The sequence below is a fragment of the Octopus bimaculoides genome, chromosome 16, assembly GCF_046866305.1.
Source record: "Octopus bimaculoides isolate indiv1 chromosome 16, ASM4686630v1, whole genome shotgun sequence".
NCBI lineage: Eukaryota > Metazoa > Mollusca > Cephalopoda > Octopoda > Octopodidae > Octopus > Octopus bimaculoides.
The window spans coordinates 813,570-840,001 of NC_142943.1; positions in this window are offsets into that span (position 1 = coordinate 813,570).

The window sequence follows — 26,432 nt, forward strand, 5'->3', positions numbered from 1 at the left end:
GTGTAATGTATTTATGTAGACACACATAATTGAAAGTCTTGGACATCAGAAGTTGACTAAGCGACCCTAATAACAGATTAATCCAAAATGCTAGGACACGAATTCTGTTCTGCAGTATATATATATATATATATATATATATATATATATATATATATAATAATATTATTAGGGACAAAATCCAAAATTACAGGTAAAAAACTCAATTAAAATCAATTTATAACAAATTAAAATTAAATTGAGCCTTATAGATAAAGTATATATAAAGAATAATACACATATTTATATATATATATATATCCCTCTGGGTAAAAAAAAGAAAAACCGAAACAGACTTATGTGGAATTACGATGGGTCTGAGTTTAATGACCGCTTTAGATTACTTATCAAGGATGAAATAGAAGTCGCACACTCAATAATTCAGTCGATGTATGCACACATACACACACACACCGCATATATATTTGTACATTATCCACCAATGCGGTACTGAACACTCATTCTCATTGTTCGATCGTTACATGTGTATAAGTGTGTGTGTATGTATGTGTGTGTGTGTGTGTATATATATGTTTAAAAAAAACAATAACAAAAAAACAACAAAGTGAGGATAGTGTTATTGGACGCTCAGGAAAGGAAAAAGAGAGTGTATGACGTTTCAGGCGTAGCCCTTCGTCGGAAAGATGGAAAGTTCGAAGAATGGAAGAACGGAGAAAAAGGAAAATGGTACCGATGCCCACGAGGTTACATTGTGAAAAGACCGGAAGAGGAAGTGGTGGGGGAAAAGTTCTTTCTAAGACAGGAGAGTGAAAAAGGGAGATGAATATCTGTGCGTGTGCGGGAGTCTGCGAGTGTGTGTGTGTGATAACAGAACGTGTGTGTGCGAATGTATGTGTGTGTGTGTGTGTGTGTGCATGGTTTGGTGGTTTATCTGTTAGTGTGTTTGTGTGTGTGTGTGTATGACGTAGTGGAAGAAATTAGTAGCAGGACTGGTTAGTGGACGCTTATAGACAGTGTAGGTAGAAGGTCAACAGGTGGTTATTTGAGTATGTGTGTGTTCGTGTTTGTGTGGGGTTGTAGGTGTTGGGTACGTGTACGTGTGTGTGTGTATTTGGTATGTGCGCGTGTGTGTATGTGTGCATATGTGTGTTGTGTGTGTGTGTGGTTTTATGTTCGTGAGAGGTGTGTTTATGTGTGTGCGTGCATGTGTGCCAGGTATGTGTGTTATTTTGTGTGTGCACTCCTGTGTGTATGTGTGTGCATGTGTATGCGGCTGTGTATGTAGGCATGCGCGTATATATGGGTGTGTGTGTGTGTATATATGTGCGTTCGTCTATGTGTGTGTGAGGGCGCGTACGTATGTTTGTCATGTATGTGGGCGGTATATATGTAAGGTGTGTGGGAGGTGTGTGTAGGTGTATGGGAGGTATGTGTGAATGGGTTAATGTCTGGGTTGTCAGGTATGTGGGAGGTATTAGTGAATGTGGGTTGTGTGCAAGGGTGTGTATGCTTGGGTGTGTGTGTGTGTGTGTTTGCGTGATTGTTAGCGTGTGTGTGTATGCGCAAGTGTGCGTGTGTATGTGCGTTTGTATAAGTGTGTGGGCGAGTCTGAGAGTGTGAGTGCATGCATATGTTGTGTGTGTGTGTGTGTGTGTGTGGTGTGTTGGGGTAGGTGTGCTTACATTTGTGTGTATGGGTGCGTGTATTTTTTGTGTGTGGGTATGTGTGCGTGTACGTAGGGGTGAGATAAAAAGTGGAAAAATGTAGTGAGTGTAATAACAAGAGAATAATGGATATAATGTAAAGGGGACGAGGGGGGGAGTAAAAATTAAAATAAAAAATAAAGAAAAGTGTTGCAGGGACGTAAAGGGGAGAGTCATAAAGAAGAGAGGGCTGCGTTGAGTCCGAAGGGGAAAGAAGAATTAAGGTTGAAAATGTAGCGTTGCTCCAAGTGGAGTCGCGAGGGAGTGGACCCATGGTGCAGGGCGAGGCCAAAAACGGAGATGTTAGAGGGAGAGTGGTTGGCCAGTTGGAAGTGACGGCCGACGGGGGAGTCCGAACCTAGCCGAACGTCCCTTAGGTGTTAGGTGAAACGGTCGGCCAGCCGGCGGCCCGTCTGCCCCACGTAGAGTTGGTTGCATAGGGTGCATTTGACGCAGTAAATAAGGTTGGAGGAGGTGCAGGTGAAACTGTGTGGAATGTGAAGTGTTTGTAGGTTCGATCCGGTGACAGAGGTAGTGTTGGTGATGAAGGGGCAGGTGGGTTTGAAGAAGGCGGAGGTAGTTAGAGAGTTGGAGGGGGGGGTGATGGAAAGAGAGATGTCGAGGTAGAAGAGGGGATTGTGAAGCTGGCTGAGCGCTTCCCCCTTGTAAAGGTCCGCGCGTCACACCACCACTGCTCCACCTTTGTCCGCCGGCTTGATGACGATGTCGTCGCGGCGGCGGAGATTGCGGAGGGCGACCGATTCGGCCCGGGTGAGATTGGCCCGGAGAGGTCTTTTTTTAAAGTCGAAACGCTCGACCAACGCCTTACAGTCATCCACGAACAAGTCTAGGCTACTGAATTGACCTGGAGGCGGCGTCCAGTTGGATGGGCGGCGTCCCAGGTCCGAGAAGTAGTCCCGATTGTCGGGACACACACATATGCATATATATATATACGTAGATGTCGAACAATGAGAATAAGTGCTCAACACTGCATTGGTAAGGTAGACAGTGAGACAGAGGAAGAGCGAGAGAGAGACGCATAACTATCACACACACACACACATGTACCGCGCGCGCGCACATGTGTACATATATGCATACATATATATACGCCCATACGAATATATATATATATATATATACATACACACACACACACTCGTACATACAGGTGTATGTCTGCATACTCGTACACACAGACGCATGCATCGCAAATCTAAAAGGAACCACATACGTACATAACCGAATGATCGCGCGCACACGCACGCACGCAAACGCACGCGCACATCTACAAATACCCATGTTTAAGTCTGTCTCCAGAATTTTTTCTCTTCAGATTTCTCTCTTTATACTCCTATATTCCATCTATTTCCAATATAGCTGTTTGGCACCTTATAAATTCCTCCCCCATCCCCGTCTTTAAAAACCGAAATGAAGGGTGATTCTCGCAGTATTTCACGCACTTCTCAAACATTTTCTTTTTTCTTTTCGTTTCTGATGGTGATAAATTCAATAAAGAAACAGCAAAAAATATTTTAAAATAGAAATATTAATACAAAAGTGTAAATATTCAAATTATTGAGTGTGAAAATTAATTTCTGCTATTTTTACATGTTTTAATTCGTTCAGTCTTTTACGTTTTTTTTTATTGCATGTGGTAGGTATTTAGGTGTTTTGCGCTTAGTTTTGTTTTCAGTTTTGCTCTATATTTAAATTCCTGCTAAAATAAAACCACAGAAATCCGTCAGATTCAGCGTGTTTGCATATACACCACATCATCTCTTGTACAAATAAGCGTATATAAATATACAGAATATGGAATTATTTTGCAGTAGAGAATATATGGAATATGTATCCTGTACAGGCAAAAACCAATTCGCATATCGATGAAAACAAATATGTGCTTGTGTGGCTGTTTGTGTGCGCGTGCGTATGTTTGTATTTGCCTGTGATTTGAGATGAAAGCATGGATTACACTCCACTAACCTGGAATCGCTTGATCGGGTCCACCTACGGCCTGGTACATAAGCGGAGAGGAAAAGGAAGATTACATCAACCATAAATGAAGTGCAGAGTTATTTTAGATGTTTAAAACCAATAAAACAACACATACATGCATAAACTCGTACGCAAGCACGCGCACACACAGAACACACACACACACACACACACACACACACACACACACACACACACACACACATATATAATGTATGGTCCCGGGTCCAGTGCCACTGCTTAGCACCTTGGGCAAAGGACTTCTACTATAGCCTTGGACCAACCAAAGCTTTGGTAGACAGGCGTCGGTTTCTTTGAATCTCATTAAATTGATGGGAAACAAACGTATCCATCTTTTTGACTTTTCCAGTTTTTTTCAAGTGTCGAGAAGCAGTTGCGGGAGATGTGTGGAGCTCTTGTCCGATTTTTCGGACCGTTGCTCTCGGATTTCATTTAACCAAAACATTCAGTTCCATCATGCTGAATAACTGATTTTGGTCTCCCTCTTGGTTCATTTTTAAGGCTTTCATTTCCTGAACAAAATCTTTGGAACCATCTCTGAACAGTTCTAATATCAACAGAATCGTTACCTAAAGCCCACTTGATGTTTCGCAAAGCTTCGGTGGCAGAGTGACCCAACTTGTATTCGTACAAGAAAATCACTCGGTATTGGCGTCTATCTTAACGGGATTTGAACTCAGAACATAAAGACGGACGAAATGCCGCTAAGCCTTTCGTCCGGTGTGCGAATGATTCTGCTAACCCACTGCCTCGTCACCTTAGTAAAAATAATAATCATTTAATTAAATAGTAAAATGACTAAGCAGTTAAATAATTGACTGAATTAACAAAAAGAACATTATTTTAGTTTATAAAAATGTCTGGAAATTGAGGAACAATTACGATTCCTTTTTGGATATATCATTTTTATATAGACCCACTTGCACAGAACACTGGCTTCGTATATATAATCAATTCATTCACATTTCAAAACAACGAATCTCATTTTGTCCCACTTATTTCCCACCAGATTTCCCAAATAGATTTCTTTCTTATTCAATCAGACCGTCAAATTTCACAAATATATTTCTTGAAACAATGCATTTGCAGTTTCACTTAAGAATTTCTTTACAGAGTCATTTGAGGAATTCTTTCAATGATTTTCCATGAAGAACAATCTTAGCTTTTATTCTCAGCTATTTCAACTAAATGTAATTAACTATGCTTATTTATTGCTTCTACCCACATACACATACTCACAGAAAGATACACAAACACATCCACATATAATTCCTTCTTATTTCTTTTTTTCTCTCACTCACTCACCCACTCTTTCTCTCTCTTTCTCTCTCTCTCTCTCTCTGTATCTCTCTCTTTCTTTCTCTCTCTCTCTCTCTCACCTAAGCTGTGCAAACATGCGCCGAAGAATTGCTTCCTTAAGAAAATTTTAAAATAGCAAATGTGAAATCGAATAAATTTGAATTAATCTTGATATTTCAAACATAGAATAAAATGAAAAGTGACATATCCATATATATTGAGGTGATGACGTAATTGGTTGTGTGCGCATGCGTTTGTATGCATGCATATATTTTCATTTCAAAGTTTCAGCTCAGAGCTGCGGCCATGCTGATGCACCATGTATATATAATATACATGTATATCATATATATATGCATGTATCTATATGCATATATATATATATATATATATATATATATATAATATACATGTATATCATATATATATGCATGTATCTATATGCATATATATATATATATATATATATATATATATATATATATATAATATACATGTATATCATATATATATGCATGTATCTATATGCATATATATATGAATATATAATATACATGTATATCATATATATATGCATGTATCTATATATATATATATATATATATATATATATATATATATATATATATATATACACACACACACACATATATAATATTCCCTGTACAAACTACAATGTCATCTCCCTTCCGTTCTTTAATCTTCCCTACAGACTGAACCCCTATTACAGAACAGATCTGTCGGTAATAAATGTCTTCTTTTACAAAACCTCGTTGAAAGATCAAATATGAATTGGAACTCTCTGTCACAACGGGATTTATCCAGGCAACACTTTCCCATGGTTTTGTCAAGATTTTCGATTCAATAACATGTGTGACACCACTTACAAGCCTCTTAAGCGTTTCAGATATCCGATGCTCCTCATAAGAAGCCTCCAGACACGAAGATATGACAGACTAGGTATTCCAAGTGCTAAGGAAACAAATGTAAACAAGATGATGTAATTGTTTCTATTTATTTATATCTCGCACTTGTACTGAAATACCACAAATTTCAGCTGTACTTTCTATTCGATCTTATTATGGTGGCGGTGCTTTCGACTTTAGAAATCTCAAAATAACTGGAAGTACTAAACAAATTCTTCCTCTTTTGCTCAATGTGATATCGACAGCACCATCAAGGAACACAATTCTGGAGATCTGGCTGATTCAGAAATTTTTGTGACTTTTTGAACTTTCTGGTCCAGATATTAACATTGAAAGAAAGAAGGTACTGGAGAAATATCCGCGTGGAATAGAATTTTTTTTTATTAAATTAATATATGCACCTACACTGTTGAGCAAGTTAATCATTTCTGTTATTGTGAAGCACCCACATCAAAGCTGCCATTGCATCTGAGAATAGTTCAAGTTTTCCTCAAGGAAAGACAACAACAAAGCAACAACGATAACAAAACAATGTAAGCATAAAAAGGGTGAAATCGATGGTGGAAGGATTCGAACTTTACACGGTTAAACTACGAACTCTGAGTATTGTAAATTTCAGGAGACAGTGACTGCTTCTCTCTCTCTCTCTCTCTCTCTCCCCCTCCCTCCCTCCCTACTCCTCCCCCTCCCTACCCCTCCCCTCCCTCCCCTTCCTCCCTCCCTCCCTTCCTCCCTCCCTCCCTTCCTCCCTCCCTCCCTTCCTCCCTCCCTCCCTCCCTCCGTCTCTCTCTCTCTCTCTCTCTGCCATCCATAATTTTCTCTCAGTCGTTCGGATATTAGTAATCTACTCAATCCATATGGAATTAATTTTTAATCCAATACCGAAACTAATTTCAATCTTTACATCTTCTTCTAGACCAGTTATTCATTATGGCAGTTTTAATATTTCATCAATGATTTCCTCATTTCAATAAACCGAAATCCTTACAGCAAGTTTAACATTGGGTTAACCAAGAGTTAAAATTTCCTTATTATGGCAGCTTTCTGCAATATTTTTTGTTTGTTTATATTTTCAAAGAATTTTAAACAGCGATAATTTTTTTCCAATATTCCTGATTTAAGAACTATAAGGAGAGCCTTAAATTATTCAAATGTGATTAACCTGTTTAAAGAGCAGATTCTTCATTTAACCTAATGCAGTGATAACCGAGCCATTTATTATTCATAGCAGATAATTTGTTAATTTTCCCATTTTCAAGCCATAAAATATAACAAAGTTGAAATTGAATAATCTTTTGACTAAACAGTTTACTTCAGTTTGTTCAACTTCACATGAAAATTGATACAAAAATATTATTTTCATTTTGTCTTTTGTTTCTTAATCTTTTTTTTTTTTAAACTAGTTTTTCGTATCAAAAAAGAAAAATGATTCAACAAATAAGCCAATATATTTGTATGAATTGAATTATAATATTTCTATACATAAATTGGTTTAAATTAAGAGAAAATAAGTTTTATTTCAAAGGTGTGGGGTTCTATAAAATATTTGTGATATTTAAGAAACATTATGCGCTTCATTGCTTTTTTTTTATTTAAAAAAATAAATAAAATATCAAACTGTTTCATAGCTAACCTGTTTGCAAATATGGTCTCATTTACATTAGCACGTATGTTTGTGATCTGTCTGCCATACATACTCATGCGTTTCTGCATAAATATTCGTGTTTGTACGTCTGCGTATGTATGGCTGTGAATATATATGCATTCGTATATACAGGTGTACATATAAATATATATGCATATATATCTATAACTATATTTACACACGTGCACACACACATACGCGCTCGCACACACACACACACACACGTTGACATATATATACAAATGGATATGGCCGTGTAAATGTACGTAAAATTAATATTTCTGTGTGAAATAAATGTAGTCTATAACGTATATTGATACGTTATAAACGTATGAAATGCATTTAAACTTGCAGCAAAATAATATTAGGATAGAAACCACATATGCGCGCGCGCACACACACACACACACATACACACACACACACACACACACACACACACACACACGTGTATGTAAATACTGATCGTGTTACTTCAACATTAAATGGAACAGTATCCCTCAAATGATCACCAAAATTTTAATTAGGATATATTATCTAATCGCATTTGGTACCATGGCTGTAATGTGACGAAACTGCGTTCATATTTGAATGGCAGCTAACGATGTTTATCCTCCAGAAGCATGCAATATTTTCCCTCTTGCTAAACTCTCTGAGCATTGTCCTGTTTGATTTGTTTTGCTCACCCACGACAGAGAATGCCTTTATTTTCTTTATAGTTCCTTAGTAAGGTGTATTTTTAGTTCAGTGGTGGTGGTACAGTGTGTACCAGATCGAAAGGTTTAATGCTTAAGTATGTTTGTGAATTTGAGGGACGAAAATGTGTCAAAAATCCTCAATGCTGGTGATGTATTGTCTTTGCTGGAACTGAGTAATATACGTCGCGTGAGAGGAGAGCAAGCGAGTAGAAGCAGCAAAGATTTCAATGAAAAGTAGGAACAGGAGAAAATAGCGAAACAGAGGATCATATCGTAATGGAGAAGGAGAAATAGGTGTCAGCTGCGTACCGAAAAATAGACACACACGCATCCCCATCCACGCACACGCAGTCTTTCTCATCTTTCACACATACGATATATATATATATATATATATATATATATATATATATATATATACATATACATATATATATATATATATATCATTCAAAGGAATTCCAACTGTCTGTTTTTTATGACACACACACACATATATATATATACATATAGATGTATACATACATATGTACATATATATATACACACACACATATATATATCGGGAGTTATTTGTAACACTTCCGGCTGCTTCTAGAATATCAAGAAATGACGAAGCCGAAGCGTATTGATAATGGTCTTTAATCATAGGCCAGCAGAGACGTTATTAGAAGACATTCCATCCATTACGACCCATAATCTCAGAAAATTCCTACAGATATAGGCCAACGAGTGAACCTCAACCTTGTCGCTCAATCTATTGCCACTACCAACCAAATTTCACTTTGGTTCACATCTTACGTAATGTTGTCTCGAAGAGAAATACTGAAGAACGACTTGATGATCAACGCAAGAAATCCTTGAGTCATATAGGAAGAGCAGCAACAGCAGCTGCTAATACTTTCCGCTAGACAATCTGCAGCACAACGATTAGAAAAGCAAATGCTTCCATTATATCGTTAAGATAATTTTGAAAGACATCCAAATTGTAGAATCATTATTTTAATTTCCCAATAAATTATCAGAGTAAAATTAGTTTTATAGTTAATTATCACAGTTAATGGCTATCTGCTAATTAAATATAATTGTTTTAGTACAACGTGTTTTTATTGTTTGTCTGAATGTATAGGAATTTTCACATCATATCATATTATGAGAGTCGCATCATAATGACTGTTCTCATCCCAATGGAGTGTCGCCGTTGGTTCGCAACCTTACAAAGTACACACGCACACGCACACGCACGCGCGCGCACACACAAACTTTCTTTGAAGTTGACCATGCATTTACACCATGAAACAAATACATTGTATATAATTCAGTTGGAACCTCTCATTGCTTCGATGAATGGTTCATTTGCAAAATGTTTTCATTTCAATGTTTAAACCTGTCGTCTCATGCGGGAAGACAGACATAGACATATTAGGGATTTGCAGATCCTGTTGCATGCATTGCTTTGGTGGTCATCGTAATATGGGGATAGACTGCCCCTGACTCTACACTGAGCTCTTCTCTCCTTCAGGGTGTTAATTCTGGCTCCTTCAAAGCCGGGAATGACTTGTTAGCAAGGACTTCTCTACTAGGCTCTGATCAATTTCCATGTCTCCACACAGCAGGAGCCAAACGGTCAACTAGTGCTTGGATCTGATGCCAAGAGAGTACTGGGAAAGCATAGTCATTGCAAACAAGATAGGGGCCATTACACAACCCTGCTTGGAAAGGGAAAATACCAGAAGCTGATACATGTGGAATAATCGTATTACACTGAACGTCTTCTGGGGATCCCCAAATTTGTGCAGAACTTTCCAGAGAGCGTCACATTTTACCGTATCAAAGGTTTTTGCTAAATCAGCAACAATATATTCGGGTCCTGGTTCTGCTCTCCGGCCTTCTTCTGAACCTCACAAGAAGCAAATATTATCAATTGTTCCTGGATCATCTCAGAAATCACATTCTGATTCAGGGTACACAGTGTCCACTAAGGAAGGAATGATTATTTTGAACGACTCTGGCGAGTATTTTACAAACAGTGGGAAAATGTGATAAGCAAGGATGGTTGTCGTAACAGTACTTGTAGAGTTTTCGTTTGTACAGCTGTATTGAGGAGTTATCTTTGTTGTCCGGTGAGACATCACTTTCTGAATTTTTTTAATACAGTACACAGAATGAAATTGGATAGAAAACACTAGTTAATAACAGTAAATTTTTAAGTAGAATTGTACACTAAACGAGAATAACTACGAACGCTTTATTAATGGAAAAATGCAAATTTTATTTCACGACACAGTTATACAATTCATAAAAATATATCCTAATATCACGTAATCTATCAGGATTTGTCATTTTATAATTTTAGATTTGATGCTGGTGATTTTATCAGTTATAAAATTATTCTAGTGACGGTTTACGGCCTAAGAAGGACCGGGCGGACTGACTGCTCACACACCATTACAAGACATTAATTTAGAAATTAAATAGTGGAAGTCCTAAATCCATTAGTTTAATGGATTTAGGAAAGTTGTTATTCTACGCCAAACATAAAGGACTCATAAAAATTTATGAAATGTCCTTAATAAGAAAAAAAGCTCACGAAGGAAAATAGTGATGTTTCTAGCGTAATATATTTAAAGGGGAAATTGTTTGCTATTTACACATTTGAACATAGAATCACACACACACACACACACGGTTGTAAAGCATGTGCCTGGTGTACCCTTATCAAACGGGTGGTCATGATGGGTATATTGGGCTCCGATGTCATACGCTGCACTCAATGATAATAATAATAAGTAGAATAGTAAGCAAAGAATATATATGCCTTTGTGCGTGTGCGTATATAGATATACGTATACACACATATATATGCGAGTGTGTGTGGTTTTAGGTTTTGAACGTAGGCATTAAATGCAGCATCCAAACCTTGTTCCAGGATGAGTCCCAGGCAGTGCACCTGCAGTTCCCATTCACCACTCACGGTTGCCAGGCGTCATCAGCGATACTGTTTGTCGTTGGATCCGGAATTCCGAGGTGCGCGTAGGGTACATTTTAAATGATTAATACAGACGATGGAGTGTAACGAGAAACATTCATTAGCACAACAATCGTTTCGACTTCATTCTTCACAGCTTCCTAGTTGACGTGGGATGACGTAATAACAGATGCAACGCACATTGCAAAGGTGCCTCATCAAGTGACGTAGCATAATTCAAACGTTACCAGATTCACATTCCATTTTCACTTCAAGTTATACGCTGATGATGAGATGCCAGCAGTTCAGACACACATGGAACATGGTGTCATTACATTATCCAACGCCCACGAGGGAGCAGTGCAGAATGAAGACGAAACGATTGCTGTGCTACTAAATGCTTTTAGTAACACTCCGTCTTAGGTATTAATCATTGAAAATAAAGAAGAAATATATATATATATATATATATATATATATATATATATATATATATATATATATAATTTACATCAAAGCATAAACGTTAAGGTGACTGCGTTATAGCGTTGTATACCGTACAATAAATATTTTTAATTTATTAAAACTTTTCTCTACAGAAATTAAAAAAAACTGGCAATAAATAAATAGATGAAAGATTTTTGTTGATTTTTAAGTTTTGACGATATGTGTATTTCTTTTCCAATCGTTATAAATGGTTCCCTTATTTAGTGGAAGCCAAGTGAGCAACTATTTTATACAATTTGAAATCCTTGAATGTCGTCACCTTGGGTAGGAAGCGAGTGTGATAATCTATGATTAGGTGCAGCACGTATTTATAAGAAGGAAATCTAGATACTAAAGCTTCTTTTTTTTTTTTTTGGAGTGGGGGCTGGGGTATTACCAAATTTGTCATTATCTTGGAAAACCTGCAAGATTTTCGATTTCATTTGCGAATGTTTATTAATGGATGGCGGCAGCAAGTTTAAAAATAAAATGTAAAACTGGGATCAAAATAAGAACTGCGGTTCTTGCTTGAAGTTCTGCTGTTTTGTTTTTTGTTTCTTTCATTATAATTTGATTTATTCGAAAGCTTCAGGGATTTCTTTCGTAATTGTGTGGGACAGAACACCAAAATAGAGAGGATATATGAAGAGAGAAGTAGAAATACAACAAATAAATATGCATATGTGTGTGTATGTGTGCGTGTTTATAGATATGTTCCTGTGTATGCATATAGGTATACACACATACTTTTATAACATGCGTATGTGTGTGTGTGTAATGGATTAGTGCTTAGTGTGTTGTGCTCCTTCTCATAAGGTCACGAGTTCGATTCCGGGGACCGGGGAACGAGTTCTGTTCTTGGGCATTTCAGTTCACGTTGCTTCAGTCTTCTAAACTGAGAATTACGATCGGCCGATTGCTGGTGCCAGTGTTTGCCACTCCGACCGTTAAATCTTCGTTGTTCCGTTGGATCAAGGGATGGGAAGGTCGAGAGTGTGTCTTTAGAATCTCACGATTGCGGCTTATACACACACACACACACACACACACACACACACAGAGGCGCAGGAGTGGCTGAGTGGTAAGTAGCTTGCCTACCAACCACATCGTTCCGGGCTCAGCCCCATTGCGTAGCAACTTGGGCAAGTGACTTCTATAGCATCGAGCCGACCAAAGCTTTGTGAGTGGATTTGTTAGAGGGAAACAGAAAGAAGCCTGTCGTGTGTATATATATATATATATATATATATATATATATATATATATATATATATATATATATATATATGTGTGTGTGTGTGTGTTTGTCCCATCACCATCGCTTGACAACCAATGCTGTTTTTACGCCCCCGTAACTTAGCGGGTCGGCAAAAGAAGAGACCGATAGAAGTACTAAGCTTATAAAGAATATAGTTCTGTGGTAGATTTGCTCGACTAAATGCGGAGCTCCAGCATGGCTGCAGTCAAATGACTGGAACAAGTAAAAGAATAAAAGAAAAACGGAAAAGAATATATACATGTAGGGTGGGGCGGAATTTGACTGGCCACTGTTGGTGCTGCCACCTATAGTTGCTTTCGGAGTAAGAGAGCGAGAGAAAGAGTGTTTACTAAGAAATAGAAGGGAGAGTGAAGTTTCCCTTTGAGAGAGAACCGCTCAGGGTTTATAATTTTCTTGTTTTTGCTTTATTGCTGTCATGAGAGGTCTTTTTTCTTATGAGTGAGAGAACATACGATATAATATTTCCATATAATTTTTTCCCTCATTATGAATATATTTACACAAATACACCCATATAATTATACACACATACATCTAAAACAACAACAAACTTGAACATGAAACGAATCTGGTTATTGAAATAAGTACTGACAAAGGGCGTCCCTAAAGATGAAGGTTAATAACTACCTTATTTCATAACTATGTTGTCTTAATCTATTTACAAATCTTGTATAAAGAATGGAAATTTGTTTAGTGGACTGATAAAAGCAACTCGTAATCTCCATCTTTTGTTTCCGTGGTGATTTTAAAACGTTGGGTGAAAGCAGCCGAACTTTGAGTCGATGTTTCGTTTTTGCTTTATTGATATACACCCGCTCTTTAAAATATCCCCACAGGAAATATTCTGAAACAATCAGATTTGGAGAATGTACAATCCAACTGAATTATAAATTCTTGGAAATTACGCTATTTTTAAAACAATGTCTTAACACTGGTATCTTGGACTTTTCTGTGTGGAGTGTAGCTGGATCTTATTGGAAACTACATCCCAAGTATGCTTCACATATTAGCACTAAAAATTTTCAATCATGGTCTTGCACCGCCCCATACTGAATGTTGTTGCATCGCCTTCATTTCAGTGGAAAAACCCCCTAAAAACCAATAAAGCTATTTGGCTTCACACCTGACCATGCAATAAAGTTCGTAAAGCATGAATGGATCACGAATATCCCGTGCTCTAGATTCTGCGGTTCTTATTAACGAAATCATTTAAATAAGAAAGATGTCTATCACTCGTTATGAAAGGGTTTAGCAGTCCATTTGCTTCTCATTGTTGAGCAAGTATTGTAAGATATATTGCTTAGTGTGAGTGAGTTGGACTTTGTTAAAAAAAAAAAAAAATCCGAAAATACTACCACAGCTTGGTAGTTTGTGCTATACTTAAATGAACAGAACGTTTTCGAGTTAAATCTTTTGTCAAAACTGGGCTGAATTACTGAATATTTGGCTTCCTTAAAGGACAGAATGTTTTTTCCAGAATGATGGTAGTGAGTTTTGAAAGATATTTGACCGCTATTTCTAATAGCTTGAGCGTCTTGCTTCCCTATATGTTGGTATCATTGATTATTGGCAATGTTTGAATAACGACTTAATCATCGAAAATATAGATATTTAGAGAGGATTGTGAGAGAGAGAACTGATATTTTGACGTTAATGCTTTTAATACAGGTTTATATTTTTAATGTAGGAATACATTTTATAGACCTACACCGAAATGATGCCGTTAGAAGACGGAAGTTCATCAGGCACATATCAATAACGATTGACACTTTATTCGATTGATGTCTGAATGACTATAACAAATGAGGACAATCTCTCGTAGAACCAGAAGGGAGCGAAATGGCAGAGTCAGTAGGTTGCCTGCTTCGTGACATTTGTTCTGACCTCTGAGTTCAAAACCTTTCGAGGTCATGTTTTGCTTTTAATCTTTACAGTGTCGATAAAAAAAACCCACTCTAATCGAAGGCGGTGGATTTAGGATCTCTGTAAGAACGTCGAACCAGGTGATTTTTTTTTTGTATTTGTCTTTATTCTGGCTCTTAGCGTTCTGAATTCAAATCCTGTCGTGGCTTACTTGGATAGTTGACTTAACCCTGTCACGTAGATTAAGACCAACACTTAACATATTGGGCGCCTTTAAGAGAGACCGCTCTGTTGCAAGTATTTGGGCCTGGCTTTCAGCTTGAAGATATCAAGCTCACTGGTGTCGGGAGGCCCTGGAATTAGCCTACCTTCGTGCGTAAAACAGAGGATAAAGTAGATATATAAGGATGATGGCGATGATGGTGGTATTGGCAGTAATAGTGGTGGTGGTGGGGGTTAAGGTGGTGGTAATCACATACGTTGCAGACTTATAAAGAGTAATGATAGGTCGTGGCTGAGATGTATTTTCCAAATGTTATCATTTCTGATAAATTGTCTGTGACATGAAGAAGAAATTCTAAAGAGAACTGCGAAGTAAGTTCTTGACCCAACATCGCTGAGTAACTCACCATGAAGAGGGCCCCACCCGACGTCCACCACTTCATCTCAGGTGCTCATGTTTTGTTGATGAAATAATGATTTGGTAATTATAAAAGAAAACTTAGTAAAGTAGAGTTAAATAGCTTGCCTAAGGCTACAACCGCCTCTCATCGATAGAATAGCTGTAAGGGAGATAGACTGTTGATACAATTACAGTAGACATGACAATAGGTATAATGGTAGGAAAATTAATAGTATTAGCTGGCTTGGTCTTCAGGCGATAGAGAAGAGGAGGCAGAAGTGATTGGGGGGGGGGGGAGGTGCCGGGTAGAGGCAGTGGTGTTATTGATTATGCTGCTGATGATGAAGAGGAGGATTGATTGATTTAGTAGTGAAATGTATTTGTTACTGCATAAGTAATTACTTACATACACACACACACACAAACATACACACACAAACATACACACACACATTAGCACATTAATCACACACACACACACACACACAGACTACACATTCTCTGTTTCATTTTCCCCGCGAATCATTTACAAATAAGTCGAACCACAGAAGTTTTCAGTTATATTCCAGTTATTATCTGTTAATTATTATCTGTTAATTATTCTTCTCTGTATGCAGGCGTTTATAAATGTGTTGATGGATGGGTGTATTACTGAGGTGCATTTCTTCCGGCTTATTGCGTTCTGAGTTCAAATTCCCCCGAAGTTCACTTTGATTTTTCATTTTATCCGGTTGGAGTCGCTAAAATAAGTACAAGTCGGACACTGGGATTTATGTAATGGGCTCATCCCCTCCCCTCAAAATTGCAGTATTGTGCCGGCGTTAAAAAAAAAATGTATATATTTGCAAAATAAGAGGGGATGGCCAGGCATGGAATCGATTATCGATCTATATGTATAAGAAGGATACACAACAATAATATACTTTCAGAGTATGAGTAATATTGTTGTTATTTAAGAATAGATGTTCACTGATGAAAGACTTTCCAGCAACGACCATCCTGTCCTTTATGTCTAAATCATTTCATCCAATGTGTCACCGTTATTATATTGTTTTGTTTTGTTTTCAATAGAAGGTAGATTTAGATTGTTCTCTCGTTGACTTGTGTGAATTTTCATAAAGAAAAGTTAAAGACCAAGAAACAGTCCAATTATTTCATGAATATCCTTAATTAAACTAATTTTGCTCAAACTTGTTGCTATGGTTACAGTCCTGAAATATAATTGCTTATGGATTAAACTCCAACAGATCTCCTGTCAAATACCATCAAAGCTGTTCTTTTCCCTAATTGAACATTTAATTAGAATAAGTAAGAGAGAGAGAAAAGGGGATGGATAGAAATGTCCCCCTTTTAACTTGCAAGAAATAGCAACCAAATCTCCCAGAATTTACACACGACTAACTTAAACAAACGATTTATGATTGTAGTCTCATAAATTTAAATTTAATTTCTATACAAAAGAGTCTAAATTGTCAGATGTGTCTTCTCCCATTTATGATAGTAGCTGGGATCTGAGGGGAGTTGGTAGTTATTTCTAGCAGCTACATAGACGTTACGCAAGTTTCATCTTCGTAAGTTTCGTAAGTGGCCTAGTGGTTACGAGTGTTGCACTCACGGCTGTTAGATCGCAGGGTCGATTCCTGGTCCGAGTGGCGTGGTTTATTCTTGAGCAAAACACTTCGTTTCCTGTTGCCCCAGTTCACTCAGCTGTGTGTGAAAAACCGTGCAATAGACTTGTCTTCTGATCGGGAGGGATGCTGGCCTGCTCGCCCACCTGCTAGAATGGTTTTCATTCGAAAGCTAAAACAAAGCGAAGGGCATTGTGGCCATTCACAACAACATCTAACTGTTTGATTGATACTGTGATATAATAATCATTAATGATGTCTACGATAGCTAAAATCTTTATTATGGTCACTACGGATCAAACATAGACGAGGACGGCACAGGACAGACAATATCTACGATAGCTATACACGTTCGAATCTTCAGAGAACTGTTAAAATAGAATATCGTGGTTTAGCAATGTTGTCCAAGCATCGCATCGCAAAAGCTACTCAGGTGAAACGAGTGTCAACTGAGCCCTGGCGTAGTTCTCACTCCTTTCAGCTCTCACATCCTGAATGGTTGAAAGGGTCAAACGCGAGACGGATGAGAGAATAGCTGTGTCAACTATCTTCTACACAGAGGAACTGAAAATAATTAACAAAAGCATGGCACAATATAAGTATCAAGTGAGAAATGAAGTTCTGGGGACAGTAATGTCCAAAGTAGCCATCATTTGAAATATCTGATTAATATGATTGTTATTTCTAGCAAATTCCGCAGACTCACGGAGGCTTCATTTCTGTCTCAACGGTCGAAAGTCGTCCAGTACTTTACAGTATTTAAAGAGAGTTTAGCCATAAAATGTGAGATATTTAAGGTTCGTTAAGCTACATTTCACTGACATAAAGCACCAATAGTCACTTAGTATTGATTATTAGTACACTAGTACCATCAACAACAACCAAACAGACGCTTTCCGTATAATGCCCCCCTCCCCACTTTAAGCATAACTCTCCATTTACTTTTATTACAAGATCTCTTATTGGAAGTTACAATTATATATAATTAGTAAAAATAGTGTTTAGTAAATTAGTATTTGTGATTATATGATACTTAGCCAACTTTATTACCATGGCTTATTTTTTTGTGTCTGATTCGCACCGGTTCGCTCTGATTGAGCAAATACTTATACACACGCACGCACACACAAACACACGCACGCACACACAAAGACACGCACACACACAGACGCACGCACACACACACACACACACACACACACATATATATACATGCATATATTTGTAGATATCTATATGTACGCGTATATACATTAATACATACGTGCATTTACCCTACGAACATACATTTATAAATACATAAAACGCGTGCATACATTCACTTATTCGCTCCCCCATATATACATATACATACATAGAGATACACACACACACATATATACATTCATATGTGCATACATATATGAATATATACGTTATACATATATATATTTATATATTTGCATATGTGTATGTATGTATCGTGTATGTATGTATGTATGTATGGTGTATGTATGCATGTATGTATTATCATTATTTAGCACATCAAATTACTGGCAGTAACCCATAAAACTTATCACATCAGATATATCTACATTATAGGATTTGCTGTTGTTTAGCCCCGGGCAGACCTAAGACAACCGGCCCCATGACCGAAGGCATTCCTGCTGCTACAATATTATCAATAGTGTCCTTTTCCACAGCAAAACTTTCTAGTAAACCAAATGATGAGAATGGAGCAGTTAAGTTACCGACCATTCGACCATAAGACTAGTTGTGCTGGGTTACAAGGTACCAGAAACGACGAAACATGAACTCTATTCCGAGAGAGATCGAAGTGTTTTGCCTTCAAAATCTGCTTTTATACATCAGAACCAAACTGTAATTCTAGCCAGGGATTAGCCTTCTTACTGACTTCGGTGATCTGTGAACCCCAGTCAATGATTGGATTCTTTCAATCGAATCTCTATGGTTACTCATTTATGATGCCGTTGCTCAGCGCCACCGCGACCACCACGTATTAAACAGACTACGTTCAAAGACGTATTCTATCCATGATATAATCTCCTTCCCGTAGACACTTCATATCTAGGACTACGTTAAACCTTCTCCCCAGCAATGTTGAACCCGCCTCATATTCCATCCCCTAATAGGTTTCCTCCAGTCTTCGATTAATAATACTTTAATATCGAAAGCATCAACCTCGCAAACTCCAGGTGGACTGTACATACGATTGGTACTGCCATTTCCTGTAGATTAAATTAAAAACGTAACCAATGTATCCCATCATTTACTGGTGGTTATGAATATAATCTAAAGGGGAAATAGCTGCTATTTCTCGTATATCAGAAGATCATGTAGAGGTTATTTTTTTTAGCTTATCAAAGTTACTGTTTTCCCCAGTGGGAGTTGATGTCTGTCTGATTCCTGTAATTCTTCTGAGATTTGCTCAATCAATATAAAGAATCAAGGAATCGTGTTCCATTCTGTTCAATGAATTGATGTTTTCCCATCCTATTAATATGCTAGACACCACACACTTTATACTCGCTATTTCTGCTGTTCTTGCAGTTGTTGCTGGAGTCACGTTCCTGTTGCTGCTTCTGCAGTAACACTAGTAGTATTTGTTGTGGCTGTTGTTGTCGCGTTTATTGCTGTTATGGTGGTGGTGGTTGTTGTTTTTACTGTTGTTGTTCTAATTGTTTTGCTGTGGGTGTTGTGATTACAATGTGCATATTGCTATTGTTATTTAACCTTAGACTATCACCAATCAACCGGGCCTGTCGTCAACACTATTCAATGCATGACACACTGTCAACTTTGCATCGAGTGCCTACCCTGATGGCTTCGGTATAATCTAAGATGTCGATGCTGTTCTTGCTATTCAAATAAGGATTAACCCTCGACTCTGTTTCCAATCATAAAACGTCTCCAACCTTTTTGTTTGTTTTTCATTATTATATTTCGCCAAAAATTATATTTCCGTGATATAGCAACGATAGAATTAGCAAAATTTTCTGACGCTCCCTGGCGTGCCTACGTACATCTCACTGGTGTTTGCTGTACGTTCACAACAACAACCCGCATTAAAACATATTGTTTTTGCATTCCTTATGGGACACCGGTTTCTAATCTGCCAATCTCTGGTTCAAAGTATTTCTAAGATAACAGAAGCAAGGATAGCTGAAACAAAGAACTCCGTTTTGAGGCACCATTATTTTCGGCTTTGTTGCAAAGGTTTGTAGCTATAAGCTGATAAAAATCGTTAGATATACAGAGAATTGGAAAATAAGGGGAAAACACACACACACACACACGCACGCACGCACGCACGCACGCACACACACACACACAGCAACACAGTCTCAGAAACACACGACTAACTCTTACACACTTTATAATCAAACTGATGCTATGGCAGAACACACTTTTCAGGAGTATTGTAGAATAGGACTCAACTTAAACCAACAGTTACAAACGGAACCCTTGAATGACTCACCTATGAGTCAAGCATTCCTTGACTTCCATTGCTGGCTGAGATCAATGCCATAAAAGATATGTATCAATTAACAGTTAACAAAATTACTTACCCGGGATTTTAAATAAATTATTTAATTATGCAAAATACTTTTAAGTATTTATCATTATCAATCTATGACATAACAAAATAATGCATACTGACAGATATCACCGGGTTTGGAAGTAACAATATCACTATCCTGACGAGAAATAATTAGGCTGAAACATTAAAATACTGGTCAATTTTTCACTGCATTTTTTCTTTTGCTTTATGTTTGAGTTTAAATTCCGAGGTTATCTCCTCTTCGTTCCTGAGACATATCTAACCATGGCTAAATCTTAGAGGTTTTTTCTTCTCACTCGGTGTATAATGTTTATAAACAAACATTTCCTGATGAACTACGCCAAGTATGTTAGCACCCAGTTAACTACGAGTGTAATTTAGTTCGGTGGTATCATTATATCAACGTGAGAAGAATTAGAATAATATTTCACTTTTGCTCGCTTTCTTCCTCTATTTTCTCCCCCACTCTCCCGATTTCTCTCCTCTCTTTCTTTCTCTCTCTCTCTCTTTCTCTCTCTCTCTCACAATTTTTTTTCAGTGCCAATGCACTGAGAAATGTTTTGAAATATTAATGATAATTATAGTGATAATTATGATGAAGGTAGCAATAATGATGAAAATTGATGATGATGGTTATGATGGTGATGATGATGAAGGATGATGATGATTAGGATAATAAAATGATCGTATTAACTGCAACAATGACATCAAAAATATATGACGACGATGATGATGATGTCGATACTGATGATAATGATGATTATAAAACAAATAACAACAATGTCAACAAAAATAAATGACGATAATGATGATGATGATGATGAGTGATGATGATGACGACGAAGGTTATTATTGCAATTGCTATCCCCAATTAGTCCAGTATTAACACCAGCCCCTATTATAATCATAATTATTACTCTAACAAGTGCAATTACAAAAATTAATTTAAAAAACAGCCACTAGTAATTAAGTAATCAATCACCATATAAATCCTAAATTCGAAACTATTATCATAAACACAACAATTATCATCCATACAGAAGCGGTAGAGCGCCAAACAAAATGTCTTGCGAGTTTTGTTCCACTTTTCTGAGTTCTACGTACTGACCTTCATTTTGTTTTTCATTTCCCCCTAGGGCTGGGTTGATAAAATAATCAAATCTGGAGCAGTTCATTATTATTATTATTATTAATGTATTTCAGCTTTTTAATACAATGATGTAGTCTTTCTTCTCTCTTGCAGCCATGATCGATTCAGTCACTACCAAATGAAGTTTACTTTGGAGTACTTGCATAAAAGAACGAAAAGACTGTAGGAAAAACCTGTCCATGAAACCTGAAGGTAGACAACATCAAGGGTTTTGTTTTAGGATTAAAACTTTTACAATTACAACTTGTAAAGTTTGTAAAACAAAACCCTTTGTTGTTGTCTACCCACAGATTTCATGGACAAGTGTTGGGGACCATTTCTAATGAGAAAATATGTGAGAAATTAAACTTTTGAATTTTGTAAAACGAAATCCTGGATAGGTTTTTCTTACACTCTTTTCGTTCTTTTATGCAAGTACTCCAGAGTAAACTTCATTTGGTAGTGACTGAATCGATCATGGCTGCAAGAGAGAAGAAAGACTACATCATTGTATCAAAAAGCTGAATTACATTAATAATAAGAACAACAACAACTACGACTACAGCAACAATTGCAACAAAAATAATAATGAAGAAAAAATGTCTTGTAATTGATGCTACAATCCCCAAAGATGACAATGTATCTCTAAAAGAAACGGAGAATCTCAAAAAATACGAAGATCTGGAAACAGAAATAGGCCGGATGTGGAGCCTAAAAACAAACAATCCCCATAATGATAGGTACATTTGGTATGATTAAAAAATACTGAAACAAATACATAACCAAAACACCAGGATTTACGAATGTATATAACATACGAACAATAGCACAACTCGACACTTCACCAATCCTACGTGAAGCACTTTCCTTACAGTGAAAATCCGAACACCATAACAAACCACAGCACATACCCAAGGTGCACATAGTTGGACTCATTTGATAAAATAAGGCGACTGAATAATAATAATAATAATAATAATTAATAATAGGGCCACAACAAATATTCTCAGTTCCACAGACTTGCTGGTCAGTAGCTCGACCTTAACCAGTTGAGCATGTCCTTTTGCTGCTAATCGATCTGAAGAAAATTCTGAGCCCCACCGGTCATGCGCTGTTGATCTTGATATGAGATCACCATTGTGCGCACATATGGTTGTGATGCATGCGCCTGGTGTACCCTCACGAGGCCTGGTGAACCCTCACGAGGCCTGGTGAACCCTCACGAGGCCTGGTGAGTATACAGGCATTCGTATATTTGTGTCCCAGTGCCACTCTGATGGCATGCGCTGTTCTCTCACACCATCATAATAACAATAATAACGATAAGAAACCCATCCGGTCTTATATATTGAACTTATTAAGTATGTTATGATGATTTCCTGTTTAGAATTTATCTGTTGATTGATAATTTCATTATTGGACGTGGTTGCTTTTGTAATTATTCTTGTTATAATAAATAATGATGACTATAATTGAGGTTGTTGCCAATACTGATTTAATTAGGAATAGCAATCACAATAGGTATCAACATCATCATCATGGCCATTGTTCGTCGTTTTCGTCATCACTGAATTTGTGGCTTAATCTCTATTATCCTCATCGCCATCAAGACTACATTATTTGATGTGTATACACGTGTGGGTGTATGTGTGTGTGTATATATATATAGAGAGTGAGAGATACATACTATGTACGTACGTATGTATGTATATATAAACAAATGCGAAGTGTCGAAGAGAGATGATTTGTGATGGGGTGATGTTCTATCATGTCACCTAGTAACACAACTCATTACATCATGACATCACATGGGATGTTATAGAATCATAACCTATCACAACACATGTCAAAACAGTAGAACCAAGTTTTACCTTTGAAAACGCATTCTTGGGAATTCCAAAACATTCAAACTTTTCTTACAGCATTCGGAACTCGGAATAAATAAAGTAAAATGAAAGAAGAAATAAAATCTGAATTCAATTGGTTGAATTTCGAATTTGAAATATTTACAAACCTTGACAAAATGACTTCACTGTAGATTTGATGTTTGAGAATCTGGTAGGAATGATGGGTGTGTTGAAATGAGGATGACGGTAGTGTTGGCAGTAGTAGGGGTTCAAACACCGTGTATGTCATACTTAATGTATATACACCTTTGATAAGCCAGTTACTGTGGTATTTGTCCTGAGATGACACGACCAGTGTTAAAAACACCTTAGAGACGGACGGATATTCGACCTAGAAGTGGCCAACGACAACGCCAGATGTATTTTTGACCTTTATAGGCCTTTTTGTACAGCAACCGATTGCATGCCTTTATGCCCGCCACACAAGAAGGACATACTCGGCATTTGCAGTTGAAATTCTTTTCACTTGAAGGACTTCAGTGTCTCGCTGCTCATTGAATAGTTCTTATAGCTATCTCCTGCTTTTGGATTGCAAAAGCGTAGCCTTCGAGATGCGATGTGATATTCTGGTTTACGTCAAAGAGAGGCTTCTCATCAAATGAATACTTATCGGCGTCTTCAAATTTACGGGAAAAAATAGTCATGCATAATCTTGTTTCCTTTTTTGCTGTATGCAGACTGTTTTTCCTCTTTTTAGCTGAAGCCTACAAACCCAGAACTTCTGATTTCACATGGGAGGTCACAAAAAAAAAAGCAAACGATTCTCCAGGCGTTCACAAACGTCCTGCTGTTATTCAAATCATTTTTGAGCACTCGGTTTGTGTAATGAACTTTCTTGCTGCTCCGTAGCAGATACATGTGTGTATCTATGTTTGCATCTATATATTAGATAAAAGATGGAGCAGGCAAAGTGTGGTGTATATCTGCCATTATAACCGATGCACAGTTGTTAAATGTTGTCTGAAATGGAACTCAAAGTATGACAGCGAAAGCTATTAGTCTGGCAAAACTAGTTTGAAGTTAGTCAAAGTGCTTGTTGTAATCATATAATTATATATATATGTATATATAGATGTGTGTGTATGAATATACATACACGTGGATGTGTGTGTGTGAATATACATACATGTGGATGTGTATATAATATATATATGCATGTGTGAGTGTGTCTGCATATATACAAGTATACATACAATATACGTGTGCGAATGTATATATTGATATGCATATGTTTTCTTATTCCTACTCTTTTATTAATTTATTCATTTCAAATGCAACATGAACTTCTTAACCACATGACCGTTCCTGTTATCTTTGAATCTATGAATATGTATATATATGTGTGATTGTGTGCACGCGTGTGTGTGTGTGTGTGTGTGTGTGTGTGTGTGTGTGAATATGATGAATATGTTGAATACGTAAATATGCAGATATCTATATCTGTATGTGGGCATAGGTGCATAAATTTGTATATATGTGTACTTATCTCTCTCTATATATACATATATGTAAATATATACATAAATATATGTATCTATATGCGTATACAGAGACTGTGCACGTGTGTGTGTATATACTTACATGTGTGTATATACTTACATGTGTGCGTATTTAAAAGAAATGTTAAGATCTCCAAGTGGACATGATACAGATCTTTATTTTCTGGCTGTGATCGAATATTCAAATTGAATTTCATCACGAGTGCTCTTGTTATTCCTGTTGTTAGTGCTGTGGCTGCTGTTGCTGTTATAAATGGTTCCATGGAATAGATGTGAGTACAATAATCTGAAGTGACAGACTCTTTTATATTTTGTTTTTATTTCTAGTATTATTCAGCAGAGTGCAGTAGAGTGCGATGTAGTCGTGATGCATTGTGCATTATGAGACACAACGGACCGAGTTAATGTAGAGATGTAACAAGTATTGTTGTTGCAGAGCATCAGATGAACCCTGATGTATCTGATCACAGACATGCCATCCATGACCATCTCCTATTTTAATGTAGTGTATCTTGGACTACATGATTCTCGTATGTCCGTTTACTTTTGAAAGATTGTAGGGTTTCACTGTGAGGGGGATTTGGCTACTATTTCTCTATAAGTAGTGTAATTCTATTGCGGCACATACATTGTTTGATTAGCAGTGGAATGGAATATAATGCAAAATATCTATTGTTCCTCTTGTTATGCCACTTCTGATACGATTCGAGACATCAGAGACACAGTTGTCAGAGCCAACAGACGTGATATTCGTACAGGCTCTTTGCGCTTTGAGTTCATATTTTTCTGCTCTGGTCGGCTAAATCGTCTCCCCATTTAAGGTGTTGATAAAAATTTTCCAATATTTTTCTCCTCATAAATATATTTGAAGGAATAACGATTTGGAAGTAACACATGTCTATTGCTGGGATTTAAGCAAAAATAAACAAAGCAAAAATAATTGCAATCTAAATTTTACTTCCAGCAAACAAATCGAGGCTCTGTGTGTGTAAGAAAAGACATCTACCAACAGAAAAGTATGCTATTAAAATAAATTATCTTTTACATACCTCTTTTTTAAATCACTGTGGATAAATTCTAGCAAGGACCTCCTCAGAAATAATTATAATTAGAAACAACGCGGTGGAGGCAATTATCATAAATTTATAATATTCACCGCCACCTTTTTTTATTAGCATAAATGTGCTTATAGGGAG